General features: G+C 37.4%; 1 protein-coding gene and 1 pseudogene across 13 annotated transcripts in view; one reads left to right on the top strand and one right to left on the bottom strand.

The window, feature by feature from the left end:
* Window positions 1-19,862, top strand: part of ANKS1B (ankyrin repeat and sterile alpha motif domain containing 1B) — a 1,095,895-nt gene that overhangs the window by 33,443 nt on the left and 1,042,590 nt on the right. The gene's annotated exons all lie outside the window — the stretch shown is intronic.
* LOC116640145 lies at window positions 6,584-6,778 on the bottom strand (annotated as a pseudogene).

The following is a 19,862-nucleotide window of genomic DNA, read 5'->3' as shown; positions in this document are numbered from 1 at the left end:
CTGCTCTTTTCTCTGATGATAACAATCCTTTTGGTCATCTGGACTAAAAACTTAGAGTCTTTGACTTCTTCTTTTCTTCATTCATCATATTTTCAATCAATTTTCCCTACTGGGACAACTCGGGGAAACCGTCAGCTCTTTGAGGTAAAGGACTGTGGCTTCTTTATTTCCTGTCTCCAGCACCTAACATGGTGTCTGGTAGATACATAGTAGGTGCTCAAAAGATGTTGGTTAAATGGATGACTGATTGCCCTATTGATTTTTCCATGTAATATCCCTGTGGTTATTATATTTTTACTTTATATTCCCACTGCTTTTATTTTAGGTTTTTTTTTTTTTTTTTTTTAAAGTTTTTTTTATTTGACAGAGTGAGAGAGAGAGAGCAGGAGGGGGGGCAGGGGGAGAAGCAGAAGCAGGCTCCCTGCTGAGCAGGGGAGCCTTGACGGGGGTTCGATCCCAGGACCCTGAGATCATGACCTGAGCCCAAGGCAGATACTTAACCGACTGAGCCACCCAGGTGCCCCTGCTTTTATTTTAAAGTCCTTGTTATCTTTGATCTGGACTCCTGTAATGATCTCGTGATTGAGATCACGAGACCTTCGTTGTCTCTTTTTTTGTGATCTACTGTATGTATTGCTTAAAGCACAGACTCAGTTATGTCACTGCACTGCTTAAAAACTTCAGTGAGTCCTTATTAACAACCAAATAAAGTAAAAATTACTCAGTTTGATTTTCAAGGTCTTCTGTGATTTGGCCCTAAATACTTGTTTGATCTTCATATCCCTTTCTTCTTTTTTTCTAGGCAAATTATTACTTTCCTGCCTCTGTTATTCATTTATTTAGCAAATATTTTCTGAATGTCTGCCATGTACCAGATGCTCTGCTAGGTACTGGAGAGACAGTTGAAAAAGTGAAAGTCTCGGCCCTTTCAGAACTTGAAGTCTAGTTGGGGAGAGAGACACCAACTAAGTAATTACACATATAACTGTTTCATTCCAGTTGTGAAGGCAAATGCTACTGCCCTTTTTTTTTTTAATGAAGCCAACTATAATGTTATATATTCTGTGCTGTCTAGTTTTTAAAACCTAACTCAAATGCTCTTTCCTTGGGGATGCCTTTCCTTATGTCAGCTTCTGGTTCCACTTATCTGTATCTTTTCATGACTTGCCTCACTTTTTGCTTTGTATTATTGTGTGGATATTCTTTCTCTTACAAGCTATTTGAATAATGTGGAATGTGAAACACTTTTAAGTCACTCTTGAACATCTCAGTATATTTCTCATAGTAAGTTGGATGCATTAAATAAATTTATTGTGGATCAGTTTCCTCAAGTAATTTTAAGTATCTTTTTTTTTTTTTAGGAATTATTAAACTTATTTGGGGCAAATCTAGTAGTTAGAAAATTTAGATTCCAGTTAAGCTTGCCAGTAATTATAACTTTTGGGTAATTACAGAATTTTAAATGAATGATTTTTCTGTTTTTTTTTTTTAATTTACTACATTATCTCATTTAATCTCCAAATCAAGTAGATCTGGAAATCTCTATTAATGTAGATTGCTGGAATGTGGAGAGGACAGAAGAATATGATTTAAATATCACATATAAAAAGAAAATATGAGTAGTCTTGAGACAAAGTTCTTGAGTTTAATCAATTTGGCCAAATTTGTCTGCTAGTTTTTGCCCTCTACATTTTGATAACCCAAATCTAATTTTAGTTTCTATATGGTATCCTGCTGATTTTATCATTTTATCAGGGAGAGTTCATTTATTTATTTAGTGATATTAACAATAATTGTGCTAATAATACAATATGCTTTAAATTGTCATATTTGTAACATTTATGTAATTCTGACTGCATATACTGTGTCTTCTCTTTTTTTTGATTCTTGTAATAGAAGCTATCACACTGTGGAAAGCATTGTTATGACTATGCCAAAGAACATTAGTTTCTGCATGGAACGGACTGCTTTAAGGCTGGAACCTACAACTTTGATCTCATTAGCAGTATGTTACCATTCATCTAAACTGACTACATAGATGGGCCAAATACAGTTCACATCTTCATTCTTTTACATAACTCCAGAATATTTAAGTGTTGAGTCTCAGATAATTAAAGGTAATTATATATATATGTATATTTTAAAGATTTTATTTATTTATTTGAGAGAGATAATGAGCAAGGGGAGAGAGGGAGAGGGAGAAGCAGACTCCCTGCTGAGCAGGGGGCCCGATGTGGGACTCAGTCCCAGGACCCTGGGATCATGACATGAGCTGAAGGCAGATGCTTAACCAACTGAGCCACCCAGGCTCCCCAAGGATAGTTATATTTTAATGTATGTTTATAAAATCCAAATATAAGAGATTATTTCTGTAAATTTGGTAGGGTAGCAACATAAATGAAAAAATATTATTTTTTTTAAAGATTTTATTATTTATGTGAGAGAGAGAATGAGAGAGAGAGCACGAGAGGGGCGAGGGTCAGAGGGAGAAGCAGACTCCCTGCCGAGCAGGGAGCCCGATGGCGGGACTCGATCCCGGTACTCCAGGATCATGACCTGAGCCGAAGGCAGTCGCCCAACCAACAGCCACCCAGGCACCCGAAAAAATATTATTCTTAAAGGCCTATTTACTTTCAGCTTCATTTAAGCAGTTTGTATAGTGTGTGCACCCCTGAAGCTGGCACTAGAGCAGTCATTAGTTTATTGCTGATCCCCGCACACCTGCATTTCAGCTGTCATGGTGTTTAATATCACCAAAGGGCAGAGGAGGTCCAGTGGGAATTTTTTCTTGCTGTTTTATGTAGGTCATCGCTCTTTTGCTGTCTGTACTATTTCTGTGCCTTAAGAATGTAAACTGGTTTGCAGGATATTTAAACAATTTTTTAAAAAGATTTTTTTTTATTTGTTAGAGCAGGGAGAGACACGGGGTTGGGCGGAGGAGAGAATCTCAAGCAGACTCCACACTGAGTGTGGAGCCTGACATGGGGCTTGATTTCACGACCCTGAGATCATGACCTGAGCTGAAACCAAGAGTTGGACTCCCTTAACCAACTGAGCCACCCAGGTGCCCCTTAAACAGTTTTTAATGAGGTATACTGCATAGTGAAGTACACAAATCTTGTGTACATCCCGTGAACCCAGGTTAAGATAGAGAACATTTCCAACACCCAAGAAAGCTGCCTTATACCCTTTCCCAGTCAATGGGTAGTCCTTGAGAGGTAACTGCTATTGTGACTTCATTCTTCATATTAGTTTTGACTTAGTTTGTTTTCGAAATTCATATAAATGGAATGGAATTCTAACTAGTCTTTTGTTTAGCTTGTTTTACTCATTTTATTTCTGAGATTCATGCATGCTGTTGCAGATAGTGGTAATACTTTTTAATTGTATAGTTTTATTGTATAAACATACCATAATTTATACATTCTCCTGTTGGTGAACAATTGGGTTGTTTCTAGTTTTTGGCTATTATGAATAGTGCTCCCATGAACATTCTTGCACACATGTTTTGGGGTGTGTTTGTATGTGTTTGTATACATTTGTGTATGTACATCTATATGCATTTCTGTTATAAATGTGGAAGTGGAATTTCTGGGTTATAGAGTGGGCATAATTTTAGTTTCACCAAATGTTGCTGGATAGTTTTCCAGAAAGTTTGTACAAATTTACAATTTTAACCAGCAATGTAAGAAAGTGTCAATACTCCACACTTTGTCAACACTTGATATTGTAAGCCTTTTTAATTTTATTTATTCTGGTGGGTGTGTTGTGGTATCTCATTGTGTTTTAGTTTGCATTTCCCTGCTGAATGATGATGTTGAGCACTTTTTCATATGCTTATTGGCCATTTGGATTACATCTTTTATGAAGTACCTGTTATATCTGTTTCAGTTATTGTTGCTTAAGCCAAAAACAATTAATGTTTAATCCTTTTAAAATAAACTTTCCTGTATTGATTCTGTGTCAGTTGTCTCACCAAAATTCCTCCTTCAGAGAGGTTTTCCCTTCCCCATTCTCCTACAGTATATTGTTTGTACCTACCTATATTATTAACCTATTCTATTCTATTTTGTTTGCTATTAGGGTTCTTTCTACTTTTTCTACCCTATGATCTTGTTATTCATTTAATACTTAGCAAAGCTATATGAATGCTTATCACGTGCACTGGGTATTGGCATCACATTGGTCAATAAGATGTGATTCCTACCTGTAGAGGATGTAGAGTCTACTGAGAGATTAATGTAAGTAAATATGTAGCATAGCCAAGTACTGTAACAGGAAAAGTAAAGAATGTTATAGGAATGCTTAGAAGGGGCCCCTACCCTATACTTGATGTTAAAAGGAATAGATTTTAGAGGAAGGGACATTTCAGCTAAGACCACTTACTACTTAACAACCAGGTAAATGTACTGGATCATGCAGGACCATGTAAATTATATAAAAGGAACTTGACTTTAGAATAACAGGAAGCCACTGAAAGAGAGTGACATCATCATTATTGTTTTGCTTACTATTGTTGTATAAGACATTATGTAAAACGTAGAGTAAAACGACTATATTGCTCATGTTTTTGTAGGTCAATAATTTGTTACTGGGCAGTAGTCTGTATGCTGGGCGTGCCTCATTTAAGGCTCTGTCACTTACAGTCAGATGTCAGCTGGGGCTAAAAGCCATAAAGATTCAAGTGGGCTGGATATCTGATCTGGCTCACTCACATGGCTGGTAGCTGATGCTGGCTGTTGGTGGGCCATCAGCTTTGCTACTAACCAAAGTACCTATATGTGGCCTCTCCAGCATGCTGTTTTGGGGGTAGTCAGACTTTTTACATGGTGGCAGGCTTTGCTCAGAGCAAGTGTCTTAAGAGAATCAAGAAAAAGCTTTGTGGGCTTTTCTGATCAAGATGTGGAAGTTATAATAATGTCATTTCTGCTGCATTTTATTTTTACAAGCTTGTCACTAAAACTGGGCTGGATTCAAGGGGAGTGGACATGGACCACACCTCTTGATGGGAGAAGCATCAAAAAAAGAATTGTTTAAAAGATGCAGATAGACATGTTTTAAAACCACCAGTCTTTCCTCTGGTCACAAATTATTTATAAATTCTCTCAAATGCAAAATTCATTACCTTCCAAGCCCTCTTCCACTTTATTTTTTTTTCTTAAATATTTTTATTTATTTGTCAGACAGAGCACAAGCAGGAGGAGCAGCCGGCAGAGGGAGAAGCTGCAGAGCAGGGAGCCCAATGCAGGGCTCGATCCCAGGACCCTGGGATCATGACCTGAGCCGAAGGCAGATGCTTAACCCACTGAGCCACCCAGGCGTCCCCTCTTCCACCTTAAAGGCTTATTTGTTCTGGCATGAGCTCAGGATCCAGTTATCTAAATAAACTCTGTGTGCACGTGAGGCTCCTCAGATATAGTTTCTCTTGATATGAAGACCTATGAACTGAAAAGATGTTATCTGCTCCCCACATAGCCACTGTACAGTAGTGATTCAGGGAAGGATAACCACAATAGACATCCCATTCTAAAATGGGAGAAATGAGAGCTACATAGCAATCATGAGACAGTTGCAGTTTTGAAATCCAGCTGGTCAGGTGTTGCCAGTTTCTTGATTAGGGTCCAGTACTGCTCATTAGGAATTGTTCTCCATTGCTCTTGGTTCTGCCATTTGGGTTCTTGATTTCTTCCTTCTGAATCATTCTTTCATTTCTTTAAGAAATGCTGTATATCTGCATTTGGGTAGCTTTCTGGGCCTGCTTCCTACTTCTAGAAGTTTGGGTGTCCAAAGACTTTTCTTTTTCTACTTACTCCATTTATTTAAGTTTAAGCTGGGAATACTTCTGTTCATACAGTTTCCTTGAACATTTTTTGCTCTTTTGGTGGATTTTACTGGGGTTTACTCCATTAGATAAAAGTCATAACCATAAACCTCTTCAAGCTAGGCGCATCTTTATCTTGTGTTTCTTGTGAGGCTGCTGAGGGATCTGGCCAGTGCTATATGTTTTAGATTTTTGTTACATCACTACTTACACTAAAATTTTGTTCTGGTTGCTATTGCTGTCTACCTACCAAATTACCCAAAACTTAACTATTTAAAGTAACAGTTTGTTTTGCTCACAATTCTGTGGTCAGGTAGTTGCAGTCAGATGTTGGCTATGGTCATCTGTATGGTTGTGGTCATCTGAAGGCTTAGCTGGGTTAGTTGACGAAGATGGTTTACTCACATGGCTGGGTGGATGCTCAGCTGAATAGTACTTATATGTGGTCTCTCCAATGTTGCAATGTCAGAGTACCTGGATTTCTTACGTGGCCCCAGAGTGAGTGTATCAAGAGACTCAGAGAGAAGCTGTATGGCTTTTTTTGACCTAGCCTCAGAAACCATACAGTCTCACCTCTGCTGCATTCTCGTGGTTACAAGCAACTTACCAAGGCTGACCCAGATTCAAGGGGAGGGCACGTAGATCTTACCTCTCAGTGGGAGGAATTTCAAAGAATATGCAGACGGGTTTTAAAACACATTAACTCTACAGTTACCATAATCATAGCATACATTTATTGAATGATTATAATGTATCAGGTATTTTGATAAGTATTTTACATGAATTCCCTTATTTACTTTTTACCACAAATTTATGACTTTTTAAAAACTATTTTATAGATAAGGAAATAGAAGTTGGAGAGGTTAAATAAATTGCCCAGGGTCACACAGCTAATATTAGCAACAGTCGCGCCTTGGATAAACCTCATTGGCTGCGATACTGCCACTGCGCAAAGCTTGTCACACAGCTAATAAATTACAGAATCTAGACTCACACTAAGTTCTCTGTGACCCACAGTTCATACGCTTAACCATTGCTAAATTGGCAACTTATTGTAAGCAGAACAGAATTGTGTTTTAGGTAGCTCATTTCTGGAAGCAGGGAGACCAGTGAGGAAGCTATTACTACCATCAAGTGCTGCTTTTATCTGTTTTTACACAAGGTAAGCAATAGAGAAGGAGTGGAAAAAAGTAGGAGAGGGAAGGGTATGTATTATTAAATATTGGCAGGAAAAATATAATATTTTTAGATCAGATAGAATTTTTATGGGTGTAATGATTTTCAATAACTATTTGTTGTTGGTTAAAATTCCTGACCATCTTTACCCTTCTTCATTTCTCATCTACCATAACGTCTTGTTTGTTCATTCAAAGAGTCCCACAGATCCCTAGGTCTGCTGTATAGCTAGTATATGATCTTGGCAATTTAAAAATAGAATAAAAATTGTTCAGTTTCTTCTCTTCTCAACCAAAGGGAGATTTTCAGCTATTTATTAGACTTGACAAAAATTTGAGGTGTGGGGTCCCCTGAGAGTTCCTGTCAGGAGTTGACAAACTATGGCTTGTGGTCCAAATCTAGCCTATAGCTTGCCTTTTGTAAATAAAGTTTTCCTGGAATACAGCCATACCCATTCATGTACACATTCTCTAAGACTCTTTTCATGCCATGATGTTGGATAGCTCTAGCAGAGACTATGTGGTCCCATGAAGTCTAAAATATTTACTATCTGCGCTTTATAGGAAAAGTTTGTAGACCCCTGTTCTATATAATGCACAACCTATTTAGGTCATTCTGTTGAATATGTGAGATGCTTAGTGCAGGTTAGGGCACAGGTGGGAGACAGAATGGCCACCCATGTTATTGTATATCTTAGTAGCAGAGATAAACGATTTAAATCAATTATTGGTGCATGTCACAGGTCTCAAAAAGTAGAGGTCCAGAGCCTTCTGGGAAGGATTCCAAGAAATATGGTAGAACCATCATTTTAGGCTGAGGCCAGTTACTCCACTTGTTTTGTGCTGTGGGCTGAATTTTTGTGAGTTTGGTATACCAGGTTATTACTTATAACTTAGAAGTAGCAGGTAAAAGACCCAAATGTGACTTTTGCCCCTCACTAAGGTGAGAATAGCTGTCTATAGGTTATTCTTCATTTACCCTGCCTATTTTAAATCTTTTATTTTAGAAAGCCTTAGAAATATTTTTGTTTTGGTTTGTTTCAGGCCTCTCTATGCCGGGTTTTAACATTGTTACATTTAGTCCTTCATTATATCTAGGAGATATATTCATTTACATTATTGTGCATTTGATTTATTCTCACGCCCTATTTAGGACATTGTTGTTTAAGCCATGGGACTGACCTAGATGTTTGCAAACAGGGCATTCAGAGAAAGATACCCTGAGGCACAGTGGGAGTGTGCAGATCAAGTTAGGCTTTACACACTCATCTCTGGTTGTGCCCTGGAGCTTTACTTAGAGTAAATGTATATTCTTTCCAATTATTTTGCTTTTATTTCCTGCAATTTGGAAATGTGATTATGCATTTACTAATGTTATAGGAATGGTTTTCTCAGATAACCAAGAATATTTTATCTACCTAAAGTGTCATTGGAAGTACTTCTTAACTGTTAATGATTTGCAAAAAGCCTTTGTGTGTGTGTGTGTGTGTAATTAAAAGAGATTAAATAACTCTCTTAAATATGTAATAAAAGTTAATTTTGTTAGCTGCCCATTTAGAAATAGGTAATTGATTCACTTTTGCTATACACAGAAAAATGAAATGATATAATGTAGTGAATCTCCTTTTGTAAAGGAGAAAACTACATTACTCTAAGCATATATTTTGTCACACATTTTGTGTTTTACAACAAATAACTAACTGACTTTACTCTTTAAAAAGTGAACGTTAAATAAGTACAGTGACAGTTGAATACTTTTCCGGTTCTCATTGCTGGATAATAAAAAAAAATAAATACTGTTAATTGTTTTTAGTACATGTATTATCCTGATAAAATTGTATTAATATACCACTTCCACTCTTTGTGAAAATATTTGTGCTGCAATGAGCCCGTGGTGATGGGACTTCTGAAAAAGTAATGGTAAGAACCTTCAGATGGTAGTAGGCTTACTCTGGCTCATTTATAATGAATGCATGTCCCAAACAGGGCCTCACTGCGTTTGAGAAAAGGTGGTTTAAAAAAGAGAGAGGTAAATATGTGAGGCAATGGATATGTAATAAGTTTGATTGTGGGAATCTTTTTACAATGTGTGCATATGTCATATCATCACATTGTTGCACTTTAATTATCTTACAATTTTATTCGTCAGTTATACCTCAATAAAACAAAAAATATAAGCAAAGGTGGCTTTTAGACAAGAGGCAAAATAGCTGTATTTTACTAGGAGGTATATATTTTTACTTTCTTTGAGTAAGTAGGAATGAGAGTTTTCTTCTACACCTAAGCTGGTCATCTCTACCAGCCACTGTGGTGCCCCTTGACCTTTCAGGTTTTCCATTCATACTTAATAGGCCTGGTGGCTCCTTCTGATCATTTAGTCAGGAAATGGAAGCTTCTTGCGCTCTGAGAAGAGCTGCTGATCTTTAGTTTTTGAACTGTTAATCAGGTAACCAGCGTGGTCCTTCTGGCAATATTGGCAACAAATTGGAGCCTGCTTCTTACAAGAGTGTGACTGTGTAACTGATTCTGCTTTTCTCTTGTGTGTAGGCTGGGGGTTTCATATTACCAGTGGTGACCTGACGTTTAGGATACTTGAATTTGCCCCTTATGATATGTGAGCAATTTGAGAAGAATGAAGGTGTATCAGGGCACCTGGGTGGCTCAGTCAGTTAAGCGTCTGCCTTCAGCTCAGGGTCCTGAGATCGAGCCCCACATCGAGCTCCCTGCTCAGTGGGAGTCTGCTTCTCCCTCTCCCTCTGCTGCTTCCCTGCTTGTGCTCTCTTGTGTGCTCTCTCTCTCTCAAGTAAAAAAATAAAATCTTAAAAAAAAAAGAATGAAGGTATATTTGTTTATCTTTTGCTCTGTAACAACAATATTACCATAAATTTAGTCTTAAACAACATGCATTTAGTTTCTGTGGGCCCTCTGCTGAAGATCTCACAAAACTTGAATCAAGGTGTTTGCCAAGAGGTGGTTCTCCACTGAGGCTTGCCTGGGAAAGGAACAGTTTCCAGGTTTACTCAGGTTGTTGGCAGAATTTGGTTCCTTGCTGTAGGACTGAAGGCTTCAGTTTCTTGCTGGCTGTCAGCTAGAGGTCGGCTTCAGCTCCTAGAAGCCTCCTGTAGTTCCTGGTCATGAGGCATTCTGACCATGGCTGTTTGCTTCCTCAAAGCCAGCAAAGGAGAGAGTCTCCATCAAGGTAGGTGCTATAATGTTTTGTAATATAATCACATACTTAAGTACAAATAATTATGTACATTTTCTGTCACCTTTAGCAAATTCTTTTGGTTACAAACAAGCCATAGGTCCTGCCACACTCAAGGGGAGACGGTCATACAAGGACAGGAACACCAGGAGTTGGGGATGGTAGGGATCACCTAAAGAGTCTGTCTGCTACAGAAGGGAAAGGAAAATTGGGTTGATCCTGCCCTCAGGATTTTCTTTTCACTTATAAATAACTTGAGGGTAGAATTCATATTTGATTCATCCTGTAATTTTTCTTCTCCACCATCACCCACCTACTAGACAGTGCCTTACACTTAGTGGGGACTCATTTAGTATTTGTTGGCTTAATTACCTATTATGCTATAAAACTGCTATTAAAAAAAGCTGACTCTTGTACTTGGCCTGACAGTCTGTTTGCAAATTTGAAAGCCATTGTTTGTAAGCTAAGACTATTAAAATTTTAATTATCGCTAGCAATGTTTATTTTACCATTTCTACCATCAAACAGTAATTCTTAATAAATACCCCTTTTCTTAGAAGAAGACATAATAATGCTTTGTTTAAAATTGGAGAATACAGGGGCACCTGACAGGCTCAGTTGATAGAGCATGCAACTCTTGATCTCAGGGTTTTGAGTTCAAGCCTCACAATGGGTGTAGAGTTTACCTAAAAAAAAATAAAAAAATAAAATTGGAGAATACAGATCACCTTGTTAAATCACTATAGCAGTGGTAGTAGCTGTCTGAAGAAGATCTCAAACCTTGTGCCATGTTGTTATGAGAGACTAATAGTTATATAAGGTGGCCTTCTTTTATGGTGTTCTACTTCTTTGTCCATCAGCATATTTGTCATCTAAATCAGTAGGCAGAAGTTATGAAACCTTTTCATTTTTATCTATGAGAAAAATATAAGCTGCCAGATCAAAGAAGTATTTCTAACTCTGAGACTTGTGTTCCTAAAGAGTCGTATTCAGCACTGTAGAAATATTAATTATGTGTATACTTAATCATCCATATGGCCCTAGAACTGACATTTTGCAGAATTTGCAATTCTTCTTTCTTGGATAGATAAGATGGAGGCTAGAGAACCACAGAATACCTAAAATTGCTTTTGTAGCATGAACTAACAGAAGACAAGAAAAATAAAAGCCAATAATAGAAAGGGGAAAATGCACAACAAAGATTCTAGGTCTTTGTGGAGTGAGGGAGGTCCTTAATAAGTTCAGTATTAATCTAACAGTAACAGAGAAGCCAGCCAGGAATTACCTCATTCAGAGGTAGGAATGATTCATATTGAATTAAAGACTGTGAGAGAGAGGCAGATATTCCCAGTTAGTAAAATAGGCCATATTAGAAGTGACTACCATCAACAGTCAAAGAATAGAGTTACCAAATATGGGAAGATTCTTGGTTGCAGCTGTAATTGTATATATACATTTTACACACAGCAGCATCTTTGGGAACAGAAAAATAGGGAAAACTAGTTGGATTTTGGTATAGCCCTAAAGAATTTTTATTCTCATCTTCTATTACCATCTGTGCTAGGCAGAATTCTAAGATGTTCCCGAAGATTCTTACTGTGATGTACATGTCCTGTATAATCCTCTTCTTTTGAGTGGCTTCTGTATAGTCTTCTTTGTGTGCTGGCAGAACTTGTGAGTGTGTGAATATGATGAGTTATCACACCTGTGATGAGGTTACAAATCAGTTGACTTTAATTGAAAGGTACATTATTCTTTTTTTTTTTAATGTTTTTTTATTCATGAGAGTCAGAGAGAGAGAGAGAGAGGCAGAGGGAGAAGCGGGCTCCCCACCCAGCAGGGAGCCCGATGTGGGACTCGATCCCAGGACCCTGGGATCATGACCCAAGCTGAAGGCAGACGCTTAACCACCCAGGCGCCCGAAAGGTACATTATTCTTATCTGAGAATGGGAGTCAGTCTTAGCAATGCAAGGAATTAAATTCAGCCCACAACCGGTGATCCTGGAGGAGGACCCCGCACTTTAGATGAAACCATAGCCCTGGCAGATACTTTGATTTGAGCCTAATGAGTACCTGAGCAGAGGACCAACCTAACATGGACTCCTCGCCACAGAAACCATAAGATGATAAATTTGTGTTGATTTAAGGCTCTAATTATATGGTAATTTGTTAGCAGCCATAGAAAAAGAATATGGCACCTTATATGTGACTTAAACTTCTGCATGAATACTTTCCTAAACATGCCCCATCCTTTCCCAACTTTGCGTCTATAGTCAAGTATTCTCCTCCCTGGGATGATTTCTCTTATATATCTATTCTGCCCATCATTTAAGGCCCATCTCATGTACCATCTCCTTGTTGATAGTTTCCTTGTTTTCATAGATGAGTCATCTTTCTGTCCTCTGAATCTCCAGTGTGCTTTGTATCTTTTTCATGTAGCTTACATATTTTACTTTCATAGAAGTTATTTGTATTCATGGTTAATGCTTTTTATTTTAAATTTGTTTATTGAATTGAAAATATAGTCAAATATTCCATAAGTTGGAAGAATATATAATGAAAAGTTAGTGTTCTTAGCCCAATTCACTGGTCCCCCAGTCCTTTAGTCCAGAGGCAACCATTCTTTCAGTTTTTCATGTATCCTCTGTAAAGATTTATACATAGGCAAGCATATATGTTTATGCCCTCTCCCTCCTTTATATACACATTCTCTTCTTCATTGTGAGATGTATGAAGAATCCATGTCTTTTCCTTCTTGTATTAATCTCCTGAGGTAACTAAGTATTTAAGATTTACTGAATTTAATCTTTTCCGCCAAACCTTTCATTGATGTTACTTATATTAACTCTAATCTCATTTTGACAGACTCTTTGATTAAAATGCTTTCCTTAGCAGAGACTCAAAAACTTTTCTGAACATTTCATTGTTTAGATTGAAGGCCATATATCACAAAATGCCAAAGGCTCATAACTCTAAAACATATTTACTGGATTAGAATCACATGGACAAATACTTCTGAATTGGATATTAGTATTAGCAGGTGCTAATCTTTATATCTTCTCTGATAATCCCTCTGCTACTCTCTTGGCAGAGTGGTTATTGTGTGAGAAGTCTTAATGGGGATGGGATTGAGAATACTGCAGTAGAATAAGGGGTTTTTGATTTATATAAGAATTTGTGAAAATATAGTTCTTTGAACTGAACTTGAGATATTATATTTAGTACTTAGGGTGCTGTTGGGAAAATGAAGCTCATAACATTTCCTGAAATTCTATAAAATGAAAACATGGAATACCTAACCTTTCTGATCTTTCTGCTGATTATGGGGCTTTGCGTTTTGTTAAAGCTTTTAGTAACTTGTTTATCTCTCAGCATCTAGTTGTTCCACTTGCCTTATTAAAAGTATTGACTACTTCCAAGCTTGCTTTTCCTCTCTCACCCATTCTCAGGTTACCTGATTCTCTTTCCTAATGGTGAAATTAGAATGAATAAAAAAGAAGTTACATGGAACTATGATCATTAGAGGGTACAAACCCTTCATGACTAAATTCTTAACATGTTTATTTTTGAAGTGCATATGCGTGTTTCCTTCTTTGTCTTTTATTTTCTTTTTATTCACATTTGTGCTGCTTAGCACATCATTCCGGAAAATATACAGGGCTTGAGATTAGAGAAATCAGCCATTTAAAACCGTTGTTAGCAACTTGATAAAATAGTAGATGGTTATAGACTTTGAATTTAATTGAATTTGAGTACTGAAGGTTGTGTGTTTATTTGAATTTTAGTTAATCCAAGCCACCATCTTTCCTATTTCACAGAATAACATTGGTCTTGTTGAAGAGGAAATTTAGGGCCAGTTTATTTTTCATATGACCTGTAGACTAATAACTACTTTATAATTAAATGCTTTCTCTGTAACAGGGGTTCTATGATGTATAAGAAGATAATAAATTTCAGCTTTTATCTGACTTAGAGGAAAACACTAAATTTATAAGTACCAAGAAGATATTTATTTATTGATGTCCTCGTTTTATAAATATGCATGATTTTCCTGAAAGATTCAGAGATTGTGGAATTTTTTAGTATTTTCTATTATAGTATTATTTTTATATATTATTTTTAATGGGACTTCATAGTGTTCATCAGGGAACATGGAACTCATCATGGTTTCTAATTGTGCTTTCTGATTTGGTAAGTCCCTTATAAATACAAGCAAAGAGAGATTCTTTTTGGGGAAATTTTGCGTTTTAAGTAGCCTCAATGTTGATGTTTTTAGGTCAAAGAGTGGACACATTTAATTTTTTGAAAACTATCAATTCATGGAAAACAGATAATATAAAATACATGAATTTAGTTTGGTTGTGTTTAGTTTCAGGTATATAAATTTCCATAATGATTTGCACACAGTAGGGATTTACTGTGTCTCCTCTGGTTGCAGTTGACTGAAACCTAATTCAGACCAGCTTAGGTCAAAAGGGAATTTATTGACTGCTATAACTGAGACAGAGGCAGGGTGAGGCTAAGCTTTAGGAGTCGACAGGACAGAGGAATTGGGTATTATCAGTAGGGTTCTTTTTTCAGCTCTTGCCTCTGCTTCAGTGTATTTGCTTCATGCTCTTAGAATTCTGTATTCTAATTCTAATCTAACTCTGATTTCTGTACATGGCTGCTAGCAGAAAAGGCCTTCAATCAACTCTCTTCAGTTTCTAAATTAAAAAAAAAACCCACAAATCTTACATGTTGTAAGGCCTCTGATTGGCCCAGCTTGGATCAGATGTTCCTTCCTCCCCCCAGCCAAACAACTGTGGCCTGGAGAGTAGGCAGTCTTTTCAAAAGGTTGCCAGCTCAACCCTACGACCCAGCAATTGCACTACTGGGTAGATACAAATATAGTGATCCGAAGGGGTACATGCACCCCAATGTTTATAGCAGCCATGTCCACAATAGCCAAACTATGGAAAGAGCCAAGATGTCCATCAACAGATGAATGGATAAAGAAGATGTGGTATATATACACAATGGAATATTGTGCAGCCATCAAAAAACACGAACTCTTGCCATTTGCAACGACGTGGATGGAACTAGAGGGTATTATGCTAAGCAAAATAAATCAGTCAGAGAAAGACATGAATCATATGACCTCACTGATAAGAAGAATTCTTAATCTCAGGAAACAAACTGAGGGCTGCTGGAGTGGTGGGGGGTGGGAGGCATGGGGTGGCTGGGTGATAGACATTGGGGAGGGTATGTGCTGTGGTGAATGCTGTGAATTGTGTAAGACTGTTGAATCACAGACCTGTACCTCTGAAACAAATAATACATTATATGTTAAAAAAAAAAAAAAAAGGAAGGGAAAAATGAAGGGGGGGAAATCAGAGTGGGGAGACGAACCATGAGAGACTATGGCCTCTGAGAAACAAACTGAGGGTTTTAGAGGGGAGGGGGCCGGGGGCATGGGTTAGCCTGGTGATGGGTATTGAGGGCACGTATTGAGTGGCGCACTGGGTGTTATACGCAAACAGTGAATCGTGGAACACTGCATCAAAAACTAATGATGTAATGAATGGTGACTAACATAACATAATAAAATAAAATTAAAAAAAAAAGATGCCGGCTCATATTCTAGCTACATAATTACAGAGATAGGGTAGGAATATTTTTTAGAAGGTAGTGGCATGGCAGGGATGGAGAAGAGGAAAAGAGGGGACAGTAAACATAATATCTTTCAAAATGGGCAAGAAAGGTCTGGAGCATGTATATACCTATAGGGAAATGTTTTAGTGGGGAGGTGGACAATAGGAGATCATTTGGGGTGTTCTCCAGAGAAACAGAACTAATAAACACACACACACACACACACACACACACAGATTGATTTGTAATAAGGAAGTCTGACAAGTCCCAAAATCTGCAGGGTGAGTTGACAAGCTGGAGACCTAGGAGATCTGCTAGTGTAGTTTCAGTGTGAGCCAGAAGACCTGAGAACCAGGAGAGCTGATGGCATAGTTTCAGTCTGAAGGCTGGCAGGCTCAAGACCCAGGAAGAGCTGATGTTTCAGTTCAAGTCCAAAGGCAGGAAAAAAACATATCCCAGTTTGAAAGCAGTCAAGCAGAAGCAATTTTCTCCTACTTGGGGGAAGGTCAACCTTTTTGGTTTTATTCAGACCTTTAACTGATTGGATGAGCCCCACCCACCTTAGGGAAGGTATTGGCTTTCCTCATCTACTGATTTAAATGTTAATCTCATTTAAAAGCATCCTCATTGAAACACCCAGAAAAATGCTTGACCAAATATCTGGGTACTCTATGGCCCAGTGAAGTTGGGACATAAAATTAACCATTATAAGGGCAGTACCTGTTAGAATATGGGATGGGGTATGTTTTTCACTTCACAGTTCTAATGTCGAGGAAGTTAAAGTTAATATAGAGCAAGTCAAAATCATGGCAAGCCTGTTTTTTTTTTTTTTCTGAATGATTTTCATTCTTATTATAGCTAAAATGTACATAACCCTTTGTTATTCTGTAAAATGGGGGAGATTTTGGATTGTGAAATGGGGTATATAAACAACCAATCTTATGCTAAATGAAACTGGAGGTTACTAGCCTAAAAAGCTTCTTAAAAGCCATCCATGTAGATAGGAGGTTGTAAATCTTCAAAAATACATCTGTTGAGTTGAAGAAGCTGAAAATTTATTCAAATGTTAGATGTAACTAGGGAATATTTTAATATTTGAAAAATTAAGCTTGGCTTGAAGTCAACCTTTTTTTTTTTTTTTTTTTTTTACCATGGGAAGAAAAGAATGTGTGTTAGGTGAGAATTCTGGGTATTAGCTTTCTATTGGGTTTTCAGAAACAAATCTTATATATTTTATTATATTTAATGAGTAAAATCAGTTTGTTTGAAATCATTTATCTTTTCTCAATGGGCTGACTAGCCTCGTCCCTTCAGGATACTCTTGGCAAAGCTTAACATTGAGCCATCAGGTACAAGAGAAATATTTATAGGGTACAGCTCCAATATTACAAAGCAGGACAGAGAAGGGTGGACTTGGAGCTGATAGACAATAAATTGATAACTAGCACACCCCAGAACCAATATGTATTTCAGTTTTTTGGGTTGGGATTCCTAGACCATGTAGATAGTATAAATTTAAGGCCCAAAGATTTGAGAGGAGGTCACAGTAAATAATTCTCAGGGACACCTTTTCATTTTTCCCAGGACCCAGGCTGAGGCAAGTATTTTTTCATGTTCTGGTATGACAGTGATACCCAAGCAGGTAGCCATTTGAAGGTACCATCTTTCTGCAGAGATTTGGTTCTTATCTGGTCAAAAACTGTAAAAACCTATGTCCACTGATTACCTAACTGGAAAACCTCCCCAAGGTAACCATAGGTAAGCTCTCAAGCTCATTACTCTGGTTACCAATTGCACATTTGTTTTTGACCCCTAGGGATTTCAGTTACATTCTTGTGAGCTCCTAGCTCCTAGTTTTGTGTCCACACAGGGCTTTATTTATTTTCTTTGTCCTATTTTTGTTTCAGCTACCCTCCTACCTTTTGTCATGACCTTCAGTGATATTTATTCCAGGTGTTAAGGATACAACTTATGAATAAAACAGATCCCATGTTCTCATAGAGCTCATCTTTTTAAAGGGGGAAGAAAAATAATAAATCAATATATACTGTATCAAGTGATAATCATGCTATGAAGGAAAGTGAGCAGGGATAAGGAAATAAGGTAATGGGGGTGGTATTTCACATAAAGAGGTCAGGTTAGACCTTGCTGATAGGGTATTTGGTAGGGTAATATCAAAGATTGTAAGTATTAATGATACATTTTTGTAATGAACAACTTATCTTGGTGACCTAAGCAATGTTAACGCATAAGCTGAGCTGTGAAATAGGATATTGCTGTAATACCTCAAATATTAATGTAAGCTTTAAAAAGATAATGGGAAAATATCCTTAGGACAATTCCTTGAGTACTGTCAGCCTTTAATATTTCTTATTATAAATGCTGCCTTTGTTTAATAATAAATGAATCTATAAGATAATCACCTAGCAATGCTTCTGACATGCATTATAAACTCATTATTTTTTCCCAAGGTCTGTTGCTCCTCCTTTCTCTGTGAGTGACCCACCACTATCTGTCTTATTGCTTATGCCATTTGATTGCTTTTCCTTCTTTCAGCATGCACTTAAGTACCTGCTTGCGTTAGGCACAGAGAATCAGGGCAGGAACTAGTATGAGGTAAGTGAGGTACTTGCCTTGTGTGTAAAATTTAAGAGGGTGCCAAAAAACTCAGTAATCAAGACAAATAACATTTAAAAAAATTAAAATGTAAGTAGAAAATATCCATGATGAACGAAGTATCAAACTTTTAAAACAGGAGATTCAGCCTTGCACTGGCATGAACCCAGAAGTGAGTTCCTTACTTTCCTCATCTTAGTTCTGGCGCTGCTGACAATATAAAGTGAATAAGCCATAATCTTTGTCCGTAATGAATTCACCATGGGGAGAGAGACATGTGAATAAATAAGTAATGGAAATAAAAGTCTGCTAAGATAGATATAAAATAGGGGTTCAAACTAGAAGACTTTTCTGCTAGGGGGATATAGGAGTTATAGAAGAACCCAAGTCATCCTAGACATCTCTTTCTTCCTTTCTTTTAGAAAGTTTTGGCCTCCTTTCAAAATCCCTTTTGAGTATCTCCTTTCTTCTCTGTCCCCATCATGAATGCTATTTCCTTAGCTCTTTTCTCTCTGGATTACTCTTAACTGGCTTATTGCTAGAAAGTCTTTGTTAAAAACAGATCTGATCATGAACTTCTATTTAAAATCCTTTAATAATTACTAGCCACCTTCATTATAAAAGCCTGGCATCCAGACTGTTTAATGATTCTACTTCTGCCTTTATCTTGGCATTCTCTCATGGGTTTAGACTTAACAAACTTGGTATGGTTCTCCAAATGGCTTTGCATATATGCCATCTCCTCTTCTTGGAATGCTCTTGCTTCTCTCCTTTTCCCAGCTAACTTCTATTCATACACTAGCACTCAGAACATACCTTATCTTCCCAGGGGCTATGGTTTGCGCATCTGTGTCTTTGGTGCCTAACACACACAGACAGGTATTTAATGTTCGTAAGATAGCTAGATCAGCCTTGGTGAGATAGAGTCTGTGCTTTGTTTTGTTTTTAGTCATCATGATTGATGCTTTTGTAAAATAAAATCACACACTTGATTGCTATAAATGTTTTCAAATGTGTAGTCTCACTTTTTATATTTGTTTTTATATTTTGTTGCGGAATGATAGAAAATAGTTTGTGAACTGACTTTTGTCTGTGGACTACATTCTGAGTAACACTACAGTAGTTCACTCATGCATGGCGCTATAGTTTGATAGCAGTTGTCATCTTGCACCAACATATTGAGCTGATTCATCCATGAGCTTTATGGTTTTTGTAGGAGCCACTCTTTGAGAGTTTTTATTCACCTGGCTACAATGTTTTTCTGATTTATTATCTGGAACAGGGGTAAGGGGGAAGCATAATCATGGGATTTCTTTGTGCCTTTCTGTCATAACAGCTCTTATTTCACAGGTAGGAGAACCAGTGTTTGAGTTCTGGCTGTTGCTAAATGTATCCATCCCAATTACTCAG

This window comes from Phoca vitulina, unplaced genomic scaffold (genome assembly GCF_004348235.1).
Source record: "Phoca vitulina isolate PV1807 unplaced genomic scaffold, GSC_HSeal_1.0 scaffold19, whole genome shotgun sequence".
In the NCBI taxonomy this organism is placed as follows: Eukaryota; Metazoa; Chordata; class Mammalia; order Carnivora; family Phocidae; genus Phoca; species Phoca vitulina.
The sequence above is the reverse complement of the archived record's forward strand: the minus strand, read 5'-3'. Positions and strand labels throughout refer to the sequence as shown.